This window comes from Phacochoerus africanus, chromosome 15 (assembly GCF_016906955.1).
Source record: "Phacochoerus africanus isolate WHEZ1 chromosome 15, ROS_Pafr_v1, whole genome shotgun sequence".
Lineage (NCBI taxonomy): Eukaryota > Metazoa > Chordata > Mammalia > Artiodactyla > Suidae > Phacochoerus > Phacochoerus africanus.
In genome coordinates, this window is record NC_062558.1 from 62,766,592 (window position 1) to 62,785,238 (window position 18,647).

The 18,647-nt window shown below is 41.3% G+C and overlaps 1 protein-coding gene across 3 annotated transcripts in view; it reads left to right on the forward strand.

Annotated features, from left to right (window-relative positions):
• Positions 1–18,647, forward strand: part of BICC1 (BicC family RNA binding protein 1) — a 331,704-nt gene that overhangs the window by 130,469 nt on the left and 182,588 nt on the right. The window lies entirely within an intron of this gene.

Consider the following 18,647-nt stretch of genomic DNA (forward strand, 5'->3'; position numbering starts at 1 on the left):
GCAGGTTAAGGATCCAGTGTTGTTACTCCTGTAGCACAGGTTTGATCCTTGGCCCGGAAACTTCTGCATGCCATGGGCACGGCCAAAAAAAAAAAAAAAAAAAAAGGATGACTTTAAAGTTTCTAATGTGAAAAGGACAGACATAGGAACATCTAGCAGGAGAGCTATTTATGAGCAGTTTTGGAGAAGCATGTTGACTTGAAGGTGGGGATGTTTAGTAGAGTGTAGCAGAGAGCTCAGGGCTGGAAATAGTGACTTACTTGAAATCACTTGCATTACTCCAGCAGTAGTGAGATGGGTCATATATAGTTGCCTATGAGCTAGGAGTTTTCTTATCCATTTCTTTTATGGTAAGTAATGATGAAGGGTTTTTTTTTTTTTTTTTTTTTTGTCGTTGTTGTTTATTTGTTCTTTTTTAATACCTGTGGCATGTGGAAGTTCCTGGGCCAAGGATTGAATCTGAGTCACAGTTATGCTGCAGCTGCAGCAATGCAGGATCCTTTAACCCACAGCACTGGGGATCAAACCAGTGCCTCTGCAGCAACCCAAGCCACTGCAGTTGGATTCTTAACCTACTGTGCCACAGCAGGAACTCTGGTGGAGGTTTTTTTTTTTTTTTTTTCCTTTTTAGGAGATTTGAAAAAAATGGCTAGAAGATATCCAGTAGCAGATGTGGGCATATGTGTATTCTTTTTGGAATGTGGTCTGAAATTGGAATTGCTCAAGCTGCAGCGAGACGAAGAAAGCTTCATGTCTTTGGCCCCTGCCTTCCCTGCCCTCTTCCTGTCTCCAGCTCCCTTCCCCTAACTCTCCTGGCCTCAGTGCTTCTGAGGTGTAGACCAATGTCTTACTGCCACCTACACATCAATATGTGGTCACCCAGAGTTCACAGACTTGAAAGTTCCTTCTTCCAAAGGGCCACGGGTGTCACATCAGCCTTCTCAGTGGTTTTGTGGTGAGGCCATAGTGAGAAAGGAGGCCCAAGTTTCCTGTACCAGTTTATTAACAGCTGGTTGCTGGGAAAAGAGCACTGAGCTAGTTCCAGTGTTAGAGATCTTTTCTAGGTCTCTGGTTCCGTATTCATTAAGGGCAGAACAAAACCATGTGGTTTCTAAAGCTGTGCTAATCTGCTTTTTTCCCCCTCCTTTCTTTTCTTCTTCTTCTTCTTCTTTTTTTTTTTTTTTTTTTTGTTGTTCTTTTTAGGGCTGCACCCGTGGCATATGGAGGTTCCCAGGCTAGGGGTCTAATCATTCACAGTTCACAACAATGCCAGATCCTTAATCCATTGAGTGAGGCCAGGGATTGAACCCATAACCTCCTGGGTCCTAGTTGGATTCATTTCCGATGTGCTATGACGGGAACTCCTCTCTTCTCTTTTTTTAATGGCTGTACCTGTACCTGTGTTCCCAGGCTAGGGGTTGAATTGGAGCTGCTGCTGCCAGCCTACCCCACAGCCACAGCAATGCCAGATCCAAGCTGTGTCTGTGACCTATGCTTCAGTTCATGGCAACGCCAGATTGTTAACCCACTGAGCAAGGCCAGGGATCGAACCTGCCTCCTCATGTTGGGTTCTTAACCTACTGAGGCATGATGAGAACTCCTGTGCTATTCTGCTTTTTAGTGCACAGAAGTAAGATCCTTATCTGTAGCATAAGTGTCCCAATAAATCAAAACAAGGTCCAAGTAGCAGACAGTAGAGCATATTTGTTCTTCATGTGAGATGTATGGAGCACTCTTAGATTTGCCAAGGCTTTTATTTTCCTAAACTCCCCAATAAGATAGGGCAGCAGGAAGGTCTTCAAGAGTTAAAGCAGTCTCAATAAGCAAGCCTGCTGTTGCAGTTAACCCAGGTTAATCTTCTGGGAAACCACGTGGTAATGATAAATGGGGTCAGATACAAAAAGAGATTTATGCTTTGCCCTGAGCCTCAGAATCAGCTCTTGTGAGCTGAATCGTGGACAGAAAGAGTAATTCCTCATTAAGCAGAAGGAAACATTATTTTGTACTCACCTTTCTGGTGGAGGCAATATATAGTAAGTTACACAATATAAGTGTCTCAGAAAGGACTAGGTGAGAAAAAGAATCCACGGCATAGTTTTTGTTGTAGGTCCACATCACATGCCCTACTTTTGTTTAGTGACAGCATTCCCTGTAATTTTGTTTACTATTTGGGTACTGAAAGGTTTTGGTTTTGTAGGAATAAACAAAAGTTATTATAGAGCGCTTGAACCATATTTACTTGTAAACAGGGAGCTCGTGAAATGTAATAACTAGTCTTTATTCATATTGAAGAATGTTGAATTGTGGCTTCTTTACATGTGGTATTTTAAGGTGTTTTAAGTCATTAGATTCTACAGAAATTGCAAACTATCTCTCCTTTTTGTGAGTTTTAAATTCCAGAGGCCAAAAAAGTTCGCATGTGCAGCTTATAGGCATTTGCTCAGTCAAGATGGTTGTTGCAGCCGTGGAATAAAGCTACTCAATAGTGAGAGTTCCCCAGTGGCCTAACAATTAAGGACTCAGCATTGTCACTGCTGTGGCTCAGGACACAGCCTGGGTTCAGTCCCTCACCCAGGAACTTCCACATGCCATGGGCGTGGCCAAAAATCATTAATACATGTTTGTTAATAGAGTAAATGAAATGATTTACTCATGAAAAAATTTTTTGAGCTTTTTAATATGTACCAGGTGCTGTGTTGGGCATGCAGTGAACAATTTAGATGTTGAGTCCTTTCATTATGGAGCAAACAGAAGTTTTACTGAAGGATATAGACAAAATGCCAGAAAATAAGCATATAAAATAAATTATTGGTTATTGATATGTTTATGAAAGAAACACACAAGGTACTGAAATGGGGAAAGGCTTGTTAAATGGATGAACACACCAAGTAAAAAAGAACTCAGCCTTTTTGTCTTTTTAGGGCTGCACCCACGGCATATGGAGGTTCCCAGGCTAGGGGTCGAATCAGTGCTACAGCTGCCAGCCTACACCACAGCCACAGCAACGCTGGATCCTTAACCCACTGAGCAAGGCCAGGGATTGAACCTGCGTCCTCATGGATGCTAGTCAGATTGTTTCTGCTGAGCCATGATGGGAATTCCAGAACTCAGTTTTTTTAAAACAGTAATTTCAGGGGACAGCTAAATTTTAATCATTTGCTTCCCAATAGAAAGCTTTTTGAAGTATTTACCTCAGCTTTCAAAAGCAGTTTTTACTCTCCTACTTAGACTAGCACATTTAAGAACTCTTACCCATTAAGGACAGAATTGTATTTTCCTTAGTTGTCTTTATTGGAATTCTTTTACAGTTCTTCCAGAACATAGCAATGCATTCTTTAGAACTGAGCCTCAGCAGGAATAACGAAGCCTCTCATTTGATATATTATTCCATTACCTATGATGTCAAGACAGTAAATAATTTCTTTTTGTAGAGCGACCAAAGTGGTGGGGGGAGGAGAGAATGACTGATTTAAACCAACCTCAACAGTCAGATCCCCAGGAAATGACTTAGGGAAGCTTTATCATGTGATGGCTGCTATTCATTATCTACTCTGTGTTGGACAGACTTGGGGTTTTGTTTGCCTTTTAAATCAGGGCAACACTTGGATTGTGGTTTCGCTGTCCTGCCGTTTCTTCCTGTTGGAATTTTTCTAGGGCTCTTGGCAAATTCAGAGGCAGATGCTGGTCTCCTGAAGGCTGGGGGTGATTTGGCGCCATCTAGGTGGATTTTTCCGCTTTCCCTGGAAGAACAGTTGCTGTGCCAACTGAAAAGAAATGTTATGGTGGTATCTACACTCCCATGACTAGTGAAGTATTGATTAGTCTTAGACTAACTATTTATAATTTTCAGTTCTAATAACGAAGTAAAGCTTACTAATTGTATTTTAGGAAACCAATAGCTTCTCTACTTTCTAAAGAAGGATTTGACCATGTGGTTAATAATGTGGCTAGACAGAGAAATCCTCACTTGAGGGATTCTTTGTTTTGTGTTATTGTAGCAAAATACACATACCATAAAACCCACCATTTTAACCATGTTTAAGGGCACAGTTCAGTGGCATTAAGTACATTCACACTTTCATGCGACTTAAGAAATGCTTGCTGTGAAATAGCAACCCATCTGAATCGATACTTTGGCATTAAGATAGCCGCATGTTTATAGGGGAAAATTGTAAATTGAATCACAAATTATGCACTTTTTTTTGAATATCTTAGGCCCACATTTAATAACGTTTGGGGAAAGAAACAGTAGACAAAAATTCCTTAACAAACCAGAAATAGAAATTTTGCATTAAAGATATTTAAATAAACTTACAGCATTTTCCCTTATCCTATGCTAATTTTCACTGCAGTCATTTCCAAAATAAGGAGACTTAGGAAAAGAATGGCAATATTGAAAAACTAATGTTTATTGAGTACTTACTATGTTTCAGGTGCAGTGTTAAACTCTTTCTAAACATTTTCTGATAAAATAAAGTAAAAAGGTATAAAATACTTAGGGAAATTAAGCAGTTTTTCCAAGGCTGACAGTGATAAATTTTGGAGTGAAGTAGCATTACCTGATATTGAACCTGCATTCTTTTTTTTTTAATTACTCAATGAATTTTATTACATTTATAGGTGTACAACAATCATCACAAACAAATTTTATAGCATTTCCATCCCAAACCCACAGTGCATCTCCCCCACCTGCCAAACTGTCTCCTTTGGAAACCATAAGTTTTTTAAAGTCTGTGAGTCATTATCTGTTCTGCAGAAAAGTTCATTGTGTCCTTTTTTTTAGATTCCACATGTAAATGATAGCATTTGACGTTGGTGTCTTGCTGTCTGACTGACTTCACTTAGCATGATAATTTCTAGGTCCATCCATGTTGCTAAAAATGCTGGTATTTTGTTCCTTTTAATGGCTGAGTAATATCCCATTGTGTATATGTACCACATCTTCTTGATTCACTCCTCTGTCAATGGACATTTAGGTTGTTTCCATGTCTTGGCTATTGTATATAGTGCTGCAATGAACATTGGAGTATATGTGTCTTTTCGAGTCACGGTTTTCTGTGGATAGATGCCCAGGAGTGGGATTGCTGGATCAAATGGTAGTTCTATGTTTAGTTTTCTGAGGAATCTCCACAGTGGTTGCACAAATTTACATTCCCACCAACAGTGTAGTAGGGTTCCCTTTTCTCCATACCCTCTCCAGCACTTACTGTTTGTAGACTCTTTGGTGATGGCCATTCTGGCTGGTGTAAGGTGATAGCTCACAGTGGTTTTGATTTGCATTTCTCTAATAATGAGTGATTTTGAACATCTTTTCATGTGCTTTTTGGCCATCTGTATGTCTTCTTTGGAGAACTGTCCATTTAGATCTTCTGCCCATTTTTGGATGGGGTTGTTTGTTTTTTTGGTTTTGAGCTACAGAAGGTGTTTATAAATTGTGGAGATTAATCTTTTGTCAGTCGATTCATTTGCAACTATTTTCTCCCATTCTGTGGATTGACTTTTCATTTTGTTTAGGGTTTCCTTTGCTGTGCAGGAACTTTTAATTTTGATTAGGTCCCATTTGTTTATTTTTGTTTTTATTGTCATTATTCTAAGAGGTGGATCTGAGAAGATGTTGCTATGGTTTATGTTGGAGCATGTCTGGCCTAAGTTTTCCTCTAAGAGTTTTATAATATCTGGTCTTATATCTAGGTCTTTAATCCATTTGGAGTTTATTTTTGTGTATGGTGTTAGGGAGTGTTCTAATTTCATTCTTTTCCATGTGGCTGTCCAGTTTTCCCAGCACCACTTATTGAACAGGCTGTCCTTTCTCCATTGTACATTCTTGCCTCCTTTGTCATAGATGAGTTGGCTGTAGGTGCGTGGGTTTAATTCTGGGCTTTCTGTCCTATTCCACTGATCTCTATTTCTGTCTTTGTGCCAGTGCCATACAGTTTTGATGACTGTTTCTTTGTAGTGTAGTCTGAAGTCAGGGAGCGTGATTCCCCCAGCTCCATTTTTCTTTTTCAGGATGTCTTTGGCTATTCTGTGTCTTTTGTGCTTCCAAAAAAATTTTAAAATATTTTGTTCGAGATCCTTGAAAAACGTCCTTGGTAATTTGATAGGGATTGCCTTGAATCTATAGATTGCCTTGGGTAGTGTAGTCATTTTGATAATATTGACTCTTCCAATCCAAGAGCAAGGTATGTCTTTCCATCTGTTTGTGTCATTTTTGATTTCTTTCATCAGCATCTCATAGTTTTCAGAGCACAGGTCTTTTGTCTCTTTAGGTAGGTTTACTCCTAGGTATTTTATTCAATTTGATGTGATGGTAAACGGGATCATTTCCCTAATTTCTCTTTCTGATCTTTAATTGTTAATATATAGAAATGCTATTGATTTCTGTGATTACACAGTATTTTGCTGGAAAGATAAAATTTGAAGTTGTAAGAGCTTTGCTGCACGTTTACCTGTAATAGCCAGGGCCCTCAGAGGCCAGCTTTGTACATTTCAACAAATGGCTTCTAGTCACTCTCAAACCAGCATTTAGAATGGTTATAGAGTTGATAGATGCTGGGTGCCTAGAAAGAAGCACAAGTAGGAGGGGTAAGGTACTCTGAGCTTCAGGGGTGAGTGAACAGGAACAGCAGCTGCTCATTGAGGCTTCTTACTCTGCCTTGTGAAAGATGCTCATGGGAAAGAGCAGACCACTGTCACGTGCAGAGCTTAGGCCTTCTTTTCTGAAATGTTTATGAGTCTGTATGTGTTAAGTTCTGGGATGGAAACTAGTCAGAGACATGAGTTGTAGGCTGGCGTTATTCCTGGAGCTTTGTGGAACTTTTTCTGTAACAAGTTCCTGGGCACTTGAGAACATCTGCAAACCCTTGCCCTCATGTCTAGGCCTTGTAGTCATCATTTTTCTTCCACCAGTCTGGCCCCTTGTCCTCTGCAGAGCCAGTGGTCTCGCAGGTGGGTGTGCTTGACTGCACAACCCATCATTTTATTGGAAAAATCAGCAAAAACATACATGCTCCTGAATATATGGACCATTCATTTGTATTATTCTTAGACTTTAATGCCCATGAGGTGATATTTGCTTAGAGGGCTTGTCAACCAGGTATCCCTTCTCCTAAACACCACTGAACAAAAGTTGGTATTCTCTGGCTTTCTCAACTTACTGTTACCTAAAGGAAAGCCGAGTTGAATTGCTTAGCTTAAAAATGGGGGATTTGAAATCCCCACAGTCAGCCAGTCTCCTGGATGCTTTGTGATGGTGCCAGTCTCGGATCAGGATGTGAGCATTTGGGGGAGGAATGATAGTCTCGCTTACATGACTGACAACCTTGTGCATCCAAAAGCATTTGGCTACATCCAGTGATTTCAAGCACCCTCCTTGATTACAGAGCTCTTTGCTGTCTTCTTCCTCTGTGTCTTATTTTGTCAAGCTTCCCAGATATTTCCTGAAGCAGTTTCCTCCCTAGTCATCTGTCACCATCTGTCCATCAGAGAAACCTTCCATTACCTCCAAACCAGAACTTGGCTGGCCTAGGCTGAACACAGCATTCCTAGAGCTTTAGTTTAAGTTCTGAATAGCAGAGTAGTTGAGCTTTAAGATACATTAGATAGAGTTGCCTGGTAGCTCAGTGGCTTAAGGACCTGGTGTTGTCACTGCTGTGGTATGGGTTTCATCCCTGGCCTGGGAACTTCTGTATGCTGCAGGTGTGGCCAAGAAAAAAAATTAAACAAAAAAAGATACATTGTGTTATCTCTTGTTGTAAAAAGAAATTTGGAGTGGCTTAGTAATGGACAATAACACAGACTGAAAAATAAATTTAGGAAGAAATTGGTGTGCAAGGAAAAGAAGAGTTTGAAAATAATTTGAGGGGAGGAAGATTAAGATTCATATACAACATAACACCTCAGAACTTGGGCTGCCCTCTGGCCAAAGCTGAAAGGCTGACCAGTGGTAAGAATCACAAGGCCCATGAGATTAAAGCCACACCAGTGGTTCAGGAAGATCACAGGTTTTATTGCTACAGGAACCTCAGCCTCGGAAGAGCTTCTGTGAATTTGCTAAAGGAGATGCTGTAGTACGTGTCCAGTAGACAGTGTTGTCAACAGCAAGCACCCCTTCTGCTGTATGATTATTTCTTGGTGCTTCTCAGTGTAGGAAGAAGATGTTTGCTGCTGGTTTTGTGCTAATATGAGTTAAAGCAATTCTACAAAAGTTAGGAATTGAAAATGTCCAGGCTGACCTGTACAATTTCTGAGACAATCCTCCATGAATACCCTTTCTCCCAGCTGAATTTGAGAAGGTGGGTCTCTAGCCTTTATTAGTGGTTATTAATTTTTTAAGGGCCACGCCTATGGCATATGGAAGTTCCCAGGCTAGGGGTCAAATCAGAGCTGCAGCTGCCAGTCTACGCCACAGCCACAGCAACGGGGAATCTGAGCCACATCTGCGACCTACACCGCAGTCCATGGCAATGCTGGATCCTTAACCCACTGAATGAGGCCAGGGATTGAACCCACACACTCATGGATACTAGTTGGGTTCGTTACTGCTGAGCCACGATGGGAACTGCCATAGTGGTTATTAATTTTTATTGTCACTTGTAATTCTCGCAGTAGTACCGCTATCTAACATGTGGCTACCCTTTCCCTTGTCCCTATAACGTGTCAGACATGGTATTAAGGCATGGTATAAGGCACTTGCTGCAGAAGACATCTCATTATCCTTGTGGAAACCCTGTCACTTTACTTGGACTTTAGGGAAAGGAAGTTGGCTCAGAGAACTTGACTGACTTGGCCAGGCTCGCGGCGCTGCTACCGCCCGTGTGCCTTGTACTGATCTTGCTGCCTGAGACCAAGAAATTTTGATGAGAAGGCAGTTGAGCTCTTTTCAGCCAAATCTCAAAAACAGCCCAGGCAGCAGCCTTTTTTTCACATTAGCCCACGCAGCACAGACATAGCCCCTGGCTCCCCCTGTGCCTGGGTGCCCCTCATTTCTGTGCAGCAACCCCTCATGTGTCGAAGGCGTGCTTGGTGGTGTTCCACAGCTGGCTCCCTCTAAGACCCCTTAGAGTGGTGCATCCAAGAACCACATGACAGTGATGAGAAAAACTAGATAAGGACAAGTATTTTCTTGCTTTAATTTTAAAATATTCTCAAGCTTTGAAAATAGAAATTTAAGGGAGTTCTGTTGTGGCTCAGTGGGTTAAGAATCTGACTAGTATCCATGAGGATGTGGGTTCAACCCCTGGCCTTGCTCAGGGTTAAGGATCTGGGGTTGCCATAAAATGCTGTGTAGTTCACAGATGTGACTCGGATCCCCTGTTGCTGTGGCTGTGGCGTAGGCTGGCAGCTGAAGCTCCAGTTTCGACCCCTGGCCTGGGAACTTCCACATGCTGCAGGTGTGGCCATAAAAATAAAGAAAAGAAAATGGAAATTTAAGTTGGCGATGTTGTCAGGAAGGGCTGTCTTCTAAGAAGGGGGAAAAAAAAGCCTTCTATGTAAAGATATTTGAGATCTGACCATATTTCTACCATGCCCTTTTGATTAAAAATTTATTTATTTATTTAGATTAAAAATTTAAGTGAAAAACCATGTATAGATTCTGTCCTTCTATCAATTGGACAGTACAGTGTATGTGGAAAAGTAGTTTTAATATGTCTGTATATATTTTAAGCCAGAGGCAAAGCTACTTTTCAATGTCAATTTTTAATAACAACATTCATTGGATAGTATTATGTCCACACTCTCAAAGATTGAATGTGTCTTGAAACAAAGCATTTGCTTTATATGGACAGAAAGGGACTAACGACCCCCCACCCCACGCCCAACACACACACACACACAATTTGTGGTACTTTAGGTCAAGGTAGAGAAGCTAATGATAAAGTTTTAAAGAGGGAAAAGTATGCAGTTAGAACCATATTGGCATTTGCCAGGTATGTATTTTTCCAGGGTGACTGTGCTGTCAGAAGTTGCCATTAGTTGCTAGGCAGACTTAAACAAATACAGAGGACATTACCCAAGCATCCAACCTGGCTGGTTTCTTCATTTAAATTTTGCGATCCTGGCTCACAATGTAGTAAGCGCTATTACTATTCAGATTTGGAATACTGAGTTTTGCCAGCAGTCGCACTGGCATTGGAGTCAGCAGTGCAGTAACGTTTTCTCCCCAGGAAGCCAGGTTACTTGAACTGCCTCAAAGGTGAAGAGAAATTATATAAAGAAACAGCTCCATCCTGCCAGGAGCAGTTGCCTTTTCCTTTGGTGCTTCTCCTTTCTGATGACTGGATTTTTCCTGCTAAAGATAGGCTGGCTTTTTGTATCTCTCTCTGTCTTCTGGCAAGGGGACAGAATTTTCACACACAGGTGCACTCAATCCTTTCCTTAAGTCACTTTCCTAGATGCATTTGGAGCAGTGCCAGGGGAACTCAAGAAATCCCGGTTTTTCTGGACTGGTGATTAGATGTGCAAAGCTTTTTAAAAAAAATTGTTTCACCATCAGTCTGTCCATTTACTTACCTTTGTTTTGTTTTGCACCAACTCTCCTAGCCAAGAACAGTACTATGCTATTTACTATTAGATGGAAAATGCAGACTGGTGATGAAGGCTAGAAATTGCAAAGACAGCACCTTTTAAATGTGACCACTGGATTTGGCGTTGCTGCAGCTGCGACATAGTTCACAGCTGTGGCTTGGAATCAGTCTCTGGCCCAGAGACTTCCATATGCTGTGGGTGTGACTATAAAAAAAAAATGTGTCCATCATGCTGGGGGCAAGATGCTGATAAATAAGACCTTTCCACTTTCCCAAGTAGAGTAATATGCACATTTGGAATATAAATGAGAATGTGAAATATGAAATTTACCTTTTCTGTAAAAAAGTAAATAACCCATTATTTGACTGGGCTAAAATTCTTCATAATACACTAACAGTTAGTTTTACATAGGCTTCCTGGTGAGGTAGGACTATCATATATCCTTCTGAAAAGGCTTAGGGTCTTGCGGGCTGCCTGCTTTATCTGTTTGGATGCAATGACAGAGAGATGTGGTAGTTACTGTAAAGATAGATGTCCTTCTGCATATAAAATCTCATTGCTAATAACCCTTTTTATTTAGTTTCACACTTCTAGAACATTTTATTTATTTATTTTATTTATTTATTTTTGCTTTTTAGGGCCACACTTGGAGCATATGGAGGTTCCCAGGCTAGGGATTCCCTGCCACAGCCACAGCAACTCGGGATCTGAGCCGTGTCTGCAACCTATACCAGAGCTCACGGCAATGCCGGATCCTTAACCCGCTGAGCAAGGCCAGGGATCGAACCTGCAACCTCATGGTTCCTAGTCGGATTCGTTAACCACTGAGCCATGACAGGAACTGCGTAGAACATTTTAATTGAGACTCACATGGTATCTGTGACCTGCCTGCACAGAACCTCGTAGGAAACTCACAGTAGAAATAACGGAAGTAATTATTTATTAGAAAAAAGAATAATTTATTTTAGGCTGTGGGACATCGTTTTGTGAAAAATGTAGCAGGTAGTGCTGCATTTGGGAAGTATGGTCTCTCTTGCCTGCTCCTGAAATTACTTTTTTTTTTTCCTTTTTCTAATCACTGTTTGTTTTAGGGAGTTGAGTTAGTTTTAAAGACAACAGAAAATGTTTCTTTTCATAAGTTTATATTCTACATGGAAAAATAGCTGTTTTTCCCCAAGTCAAAATGTTACGTACTCATTGAAAAAAATAGAGGGCAGAGAATTATGGAGCAGAAGCAGAAACTACACTTCTCCCTAAAGATAACTATATATGTCTTGGAAGAGTCTCTCTGATAATCTTCTTATCATAGATAAGCCTATATATATAATTTTATTTCATTGTCATTTACTCTACCAACTAGTCTGTGCTCTTTTTTTTCTAGTCATCGGCTTCTGTTGTTCATAAGTATAGATTTACATCATGCTCTTTGGTGATCCTGGAATTACTTAATACTTTCCCCATTAAAATCTCAAAATGTTTTAATTAGAAAATTGGCATTGAACATGGAATATTTGTCTGTAGTAACCATTGAAAGAGAGCATGCCAGATTTCTGCTGTAAGTTTAGTTTATAAAGCATTGAAAATATATTGCTTTAGGAAATAGCCAGAGTGCCAGAGTCTCTTTGCTGCTTGAGAGAATCAGAAATCTTTGGCCTTTAGCTTCGTTCAGAACTTTGAAAGAACTTAAAGATAATTCATGAGTTTAGGAAATATTTTAATACCATAAAATACTGGTTATCTGGAGTCCAGAGGAATGAATCATAGTGGTTATGGTATCAAAGACTGAAGGAGTATTTTCCCAAGGTGATTTTCCACACTCCTGAAAATCATCATTCTCACAATAATCTGTGTCTTTTGGCTTGTCAGCACTTTGAAAACATAAGACTTTTTTTCCAAGTCACAAAACCCTCTTTGGCTCTTCTCACCTATGTTTCTGTCTTGTTGATGGGGTATGAAGGACTGTGCTTCACCATTACAAGAATGTGTGCTTTAGGAATTTGGGGAGTGCTTTCTCACAAAAAATTGTGTTTTGTGTGTGTATGTGTGTGTAATCATGGGAGAGAAGCACAGCTCTGCAAACATGAAACTGGCTTCAGTTTTCTCCAGCTCTTTTTTGGTGCTTTGACCAGAACCACAGAGAAAAGTTGACAAACGTTGCCTTGATTGACTGACTTTGTAAGTGTTGTAAACTGTTCCAACGGCCCACTGCATTCAGCAGGGTATTTTCCAGAAATCTCAACAGTTTTTTTTTTTTTTTTCCCCTTTCTAGCTTGAGGTTACGCTGAATTCTTTTTCAACTTGCTCTGATGTTTCCATGCCTTATTTTGATTTGAAAAGGTTTTCAGAAATAAACATGACACAACCAACTGCATAAGAAAAACAACTACTTTGCTTATTCAGCAAGCCAGGAGGCTGTCTCAAAGGGCAGTGTCAGCGCCTTTGACTGAGAGCTGCTGCAGGAGAACATGGTGGAAATCATCTGCTGTAGGAGTGGGTGGTACTTGGAGGTTTTAGATGCTCGCAATACATAAAAATAGTCTAGCAATCGTCCTCTCTGAAGTGGGGTTGCATATGCCTCACAGTGCATATGAAACTGGTGTCCTGACATTGTTCTCATCCTTCTACATTTTCTTGTCCTCACCCATTTTAGAGGTCATTTCCTTCTACCCTTCATCAGAGAAGCCTTTGAATCCAAGCCATCCAAGATTTTACTATACACAGAATTTTATTCCACGGTGTGTACAACACTCTTGTGTGCTAGCCACTCTGCTGTGACTTAGTTCATTGCCGTAGTGATATCCTGTAATTTGAAAGGCAGTGGAGTTCCCAGTGTGGCTCAGTGGGTTAAGAACCCTACATAGTGTCCGTGAGGATGTGGGTTCAATCCCTGGCCCCTCTCAGTGGGTTAAGGACCTGGCGTTGCTGTGAGCTGTGGTGTAGGTTGCAGACGTGGTTTGGACGCTGCATTGCTGTGGCTGTGTCATAGGCTGGCAGCTGCAGTCCGATTTGAACCCTAGCCCAGGAACTTCCATATACTGTGGGTGCGGCCCTAAAAAAGGAAAAAAAAAAAAAAAAGGCAACTGTTTGGAGAGAACAGTGCCATGTTTACTGTCATTCTCTAAATCAGTCTCTTTCTCTATCTCCCTCATCAGCCAGCGCACACACTTACCCCCGCCACCCCCCACACTGTCCTATATCTTTAACTGAGGTGTAGAATGGCTCAGTGTTGTTGGAAGTGTTCTGATTGTCTGAGCATAAAGCTACTTGGGACTTCAGCCTTTCCTCCTGCTTAACGTGATTTTTGATCACTTGGCTTCTCTCTTGCCTTTTGATTTTCTTTTCTTCTTGGTAGTTCCACTGAATAGGATTTGAGTGGGACCTTTCTCTGTTGCCTTGTAACTAGCCGCTAGGACTCAGACTGGAGGGCTGTGTGGCCCTGGCATTTGGAAAAGAACTGCCAACCCTTGAGTCTGTACATGTCTTCACAGTTTAGTAAGAGGTAGCAGGAACACCAACGGCCACCACTATCCCCACTTCCCTGCAAACCCCCTTCCCGATAAGAAGATTAAGGTGGGAAAAAAAGAGGTGGAGAGTCATGGGGATGTTGGGGAGGTGGGAAATGGGGGTGGCCCCCATAAAAAGGTGAGAGGATGATTTCTTTGGAGAAGGAAATCTCTCCCAACATGTGGCATGTCCACAAGAGGAGGAGGATTGGTATTTTATTACCTGGTGACATAGCTATATAAGCAACGTTCTTCCCCTAAATGGCTGATCTCTGCTGGTGTGTGCTATAGGCTTTCCATGTGTGAATTCATTCCCATCCTCCCAACACAGACTCATGACATAGGTTCTGGTATTGTTCATATTTTATATACATAGGAAATTAAGACACAGAGAGATTTAGTATCTGGAGTTCTGAGGGAGGTGGTCCAGCTCCCAAGGCCATGGTGTCATTATTATATTGTATTTTCACACCATCTGAGATTAAAAAAAAAAAGGTACTTTCAGGAGTACCCCAGTGGTGCAGTGGGTTAAGGATCTGGCTGTATCACTGATGTGGCTTGGGTCACTGCTGTGGCGTGAGTTTGATACCTGGCCTAGGAACTTCCGCATGCCATAGGTGTGACCAAAAAAAGGGGGTGACCTTTAGTTTTTTTTTTTCTTTCTTTTTTTTTTTTTTTGTCTTTTGATTTTTGAGGGCCGCACCCATGGCATATGGAGGTTCCCAGGCTAGGGGTCTAATTGGAGCTGTTGCTGCTGGCCTACACCACAGCTCATAGCAACGCCGGATCTTTCACCTGCTGAGCAAGGGCAGGGATTGAACCTGAAACCTCATGGTTCCTAATCGGATTCATTTCCACTGTGCCACAATGGGAACTCCCAGTTTTTTGTTTTTTGTTTTTTTTTTTTTTTTGTCTTTTTGCCATTTCTCGGGCTGCTTCCCGCAGCATATGGAGGTTCCCAGGCTAGGGGTCTAATCGGAGCTGTAGCCGCCGGCCTATGCCAGAGCCATAGCAACGCGGGATCTGAGCCACGTCTGCAACCTACACCACAGCTCACAGCAATGCCAGATCCTTAACCCACTGAGCAAGGCCAGGGATCTAACCCGCAACCTCATGGTTCCTAGTTGGATTTGTTAACGACTGAGCCATGATGGGAACTCCCCAGTTTTTTTTTTTTTCTTTACTGTCATCAGCAATAAGAAATACATTTTATATCCTGACCCATTACACACCTACATAAAATAAATAAATGGAAAAAATTAATGAAATAACACATGCAATACAGTCTGACCTTGTTTTGTTTTTTTCTCTTCTGTTTCATCAAGAGTAAATGCTGGATACCTCCTGATAAGTAGATGCTCTGGAGCCCAGGAGAGGTTTGAGGGGAGGAAGGAGGAGCGCCTGTTCCCAGTGTTCCTTTTCCCTCCTGCTCTCTTCTCTTCTCTCCCTTTTCCATGCTGCTCAGAGTTCCCTGGGCTGTAATCCAGCTGGTCACAGACAGTGAGGTGTTAGCAGAATGGGCTATGGGAGTGGAGTATTACACTGGCTTGGGCTGGGTTTCTAGTGCTGAAAAGTGACCAGAAAGGTCTGGATTCTTACCTTACTGGTAAGAGATGGGGAAGGGGGATTCCAGAGAGCAGAGTTGAAAGTAGTGACAATGGGGTTCATGTTACTGCCTTCCCTACCTCACAGATCATGATTTCTTTGTGAGCTGCTCATCTGCCTTTGACTAAACAACTGTGTGAGAAGCTTGCAGTCCTACTCTGATGACCCTGTTCTCTATGGGTCTAGCTTGTCGGCAATGGAACATAGGCTATCCTCTTCTTCTTTTTTTTGGGGGGGGGCTGTGCCCACGGCATGCCAAAGTTCTGGGGCCAGGGATCAAACCCTTGGTACAATAGTAACCAGAGCCACAGCAGTGACAATGCCGGATCCTTAACTCACTAGGCCACCAGAGAACTCCTATCATATTCTTTCTTATTCGCTGCTAAAGTGGATATATTGGGGTGTTAATTTCAGACCTCAAGCTATTTTGTATTACTAACCCAGAGCAGGTTTTATTGAAATGGATTATTTTGCGACTTCAGACTTATTTATGACTGCATTTACTACTTACAGCACGTCATATTTATTCATTCCTCCTTGATTTATAATTTATTTTCAATAGAACTCAGCCTCTTTATATCCTTTTAATAAGCTTTTACAGTCAGCCTGGAACTCCCTGTTAAAAATAAGTCAAGATGAAAAAAAGGTCTCAGTAGGAAAAGATGAAACCTACAGCAGTTAGTCCTTGAAGATTTATTAAGAAGTCTAAATGTTAATGGCAAAACTTCTGTTGGAGTTGGTTGAATCTTGCTTTCTAGAGACCAAAAAATTACTGGGCTCCCTTTTCACCCCACCCCCAACTTACAAATGACTTTTTAGGCTCCTAGGAATGCTGGCCTTGAGCACTTTCCAGGCTAAAATGACTGTGACCAGGCTCTGAGCTTTGTGACCTTAATAGTGTATTTGGGAGCTGGAGTGAAGCCAGACTCTTCTCTAAGGGAGATTTTGGCTTCCTTTGCAGGTACTTTCTTGCATGCATGAACTCCTGCGGTCCTTTGAGATACGGTGTCTGTCTCTCCTTTATTTGGCACCAGGCCATGGTCCTGTGTGGGGAGACTGTGAGCCGAAGGGCCCGGGGAACTGTCAGTGCTGTGGGCGACACTAGCCACATCAGAGACTGGATGCTCGACAAGGAGCCACTAGAAAAATTGCTCACAGACCTCAATACCCATGGCCTCGGTGCTTCTGCCCTGCAAAATTGGCTTACTTTTTAGCTTTATGGACAGTGTTGAATACTGTACAAATGTGGTTTCTCTCTTTGCTGGAGGGAAGCAGGGATCAAATTTGCAGCCCAAGGCAGTGACCATTCAAGCCCCACGGCATGAAATTCTGTGTCCTGGTCTTTCCTTGGCTTTATTCTCCTCCCATCCTGATTTTCCTTCTGGGATTCTCTCCATTCTTCTTGTGATGCTTTTATTTCATATGTGCTTTTTAAGACACCTCCAGTCCTCACACTGAATTACATGCATACAGAGTGCCAAGTCAGAGTAATGTGTGTTTTTTAAGGCATTAGCCTTGTTTATCTACTGCCTTAAATAGTGGTTGTGGTTAAAAATAAGCTATGGGCCCAAATTTACGGTGGAAGAAGGAGACCACAGCTTTTCTACCGACCTTGAGATCTTGTTCTAGGTTTGGCAGGGGTAAGGATGACTAAGACAAAAGTGAATTTTTCTAGAATGGATATAAGTATAACTGTATAACTGATTCCCTTTGCTGTACACCTGAAGCCAACACAACACTGTAAGTCAACTATATTCCAATAAAATTAAAAGAAAATAAAATAGATGACTAACAAGGACCTACTGTGTAGCACAGGGAACTCTACTCAATATTCTGAAAAACCTGTATGGGAAAAGAATCTGAAAAATTCACTTTGCTCTCTACACCTGAAACTAACACAATGTTGTAAATCAACTATATCCCAATAAAATTTAATTAAAAAAGTGAATTTTGCTTGAGACAACAGGATTAAGCTCATGAAAGGTCATGCTAATTACTCAGTAGGGTTAGCTGATAGGAGATTTTAAGGAACCACCCAGGGGCTCATTGCACACTCAGTAATGAATTGGGACAGAAAGCATATTAAAAATTTCATACTTAACAGTTCAGAAGGAGCAGGTGGAGTCGGAGGTGTTGATCCTGAGAAGCAAGAGGACTGCTAACCAGCTATATTACTTTGAGAAACCCTTTTCCCTTTTTTACATTAGTCATCGCCTCTCTAAAATGAACTAGACGAGATGGACATAACTGTGGCTGCCAGCTCTAAAGTCCTGTAAATTCCCAAATGCAGTTAAAATAGAACCTTGAGAAGAGAATTTCCCATCACCATGTGTCTAAGTAGAAATTTGGGAGTTCTGAAATTTGAGGCCCCAAGCAGTGGCCGAATGAACATGAACCCTCAGATCCTTGTAGAGGGCTCTTGGCAGAATGACTGGTCTCCAGACCCAGAAGACAGGTGTTTTCTTCATAATTCATAGTAAAGCAAATGAAAGTAAGTGTGCATGCACCCACACGCATGTGGGTGTGATTAGAGTAGTTATCAGGAGGCCTACAGACTCGTAGCCATGTTCTTGGTGAGGTTCAATACGCCCATTGTAGATATTCAGTAAATGTTTATTGTTCTGACTTGGAATTTTCTGACTTTATCCATTAAAAATATCCATCCTGTAATACCTTGTTACCTTCCCTTAGAATTCATTTGTAAACATTTTATAAAGACATAATATTTAATACCTGGAAGTGATCTTAGAGTCTTGTTAAGCATTTTTGTTTCATGATTTTTGGGGAGAAGGGTGTTTACTATGGTTACTGTCTGGTGGGATGTAGCTTGTTTTTATTTATTTATTACAGAGACTTCAACAGATTCTGTATGTTGGAAACAAGCACTTTGCCCAATATGAGTTAGTGCTTACTAAGTGTTAGTTTTTTTTTTACTTCTTGCCTCAAATGAGTGTTTGCTGTTAGTGGAAGGCTTTGTAATTTGAAATCTGTGCACATAGAATCTGCAGAGAT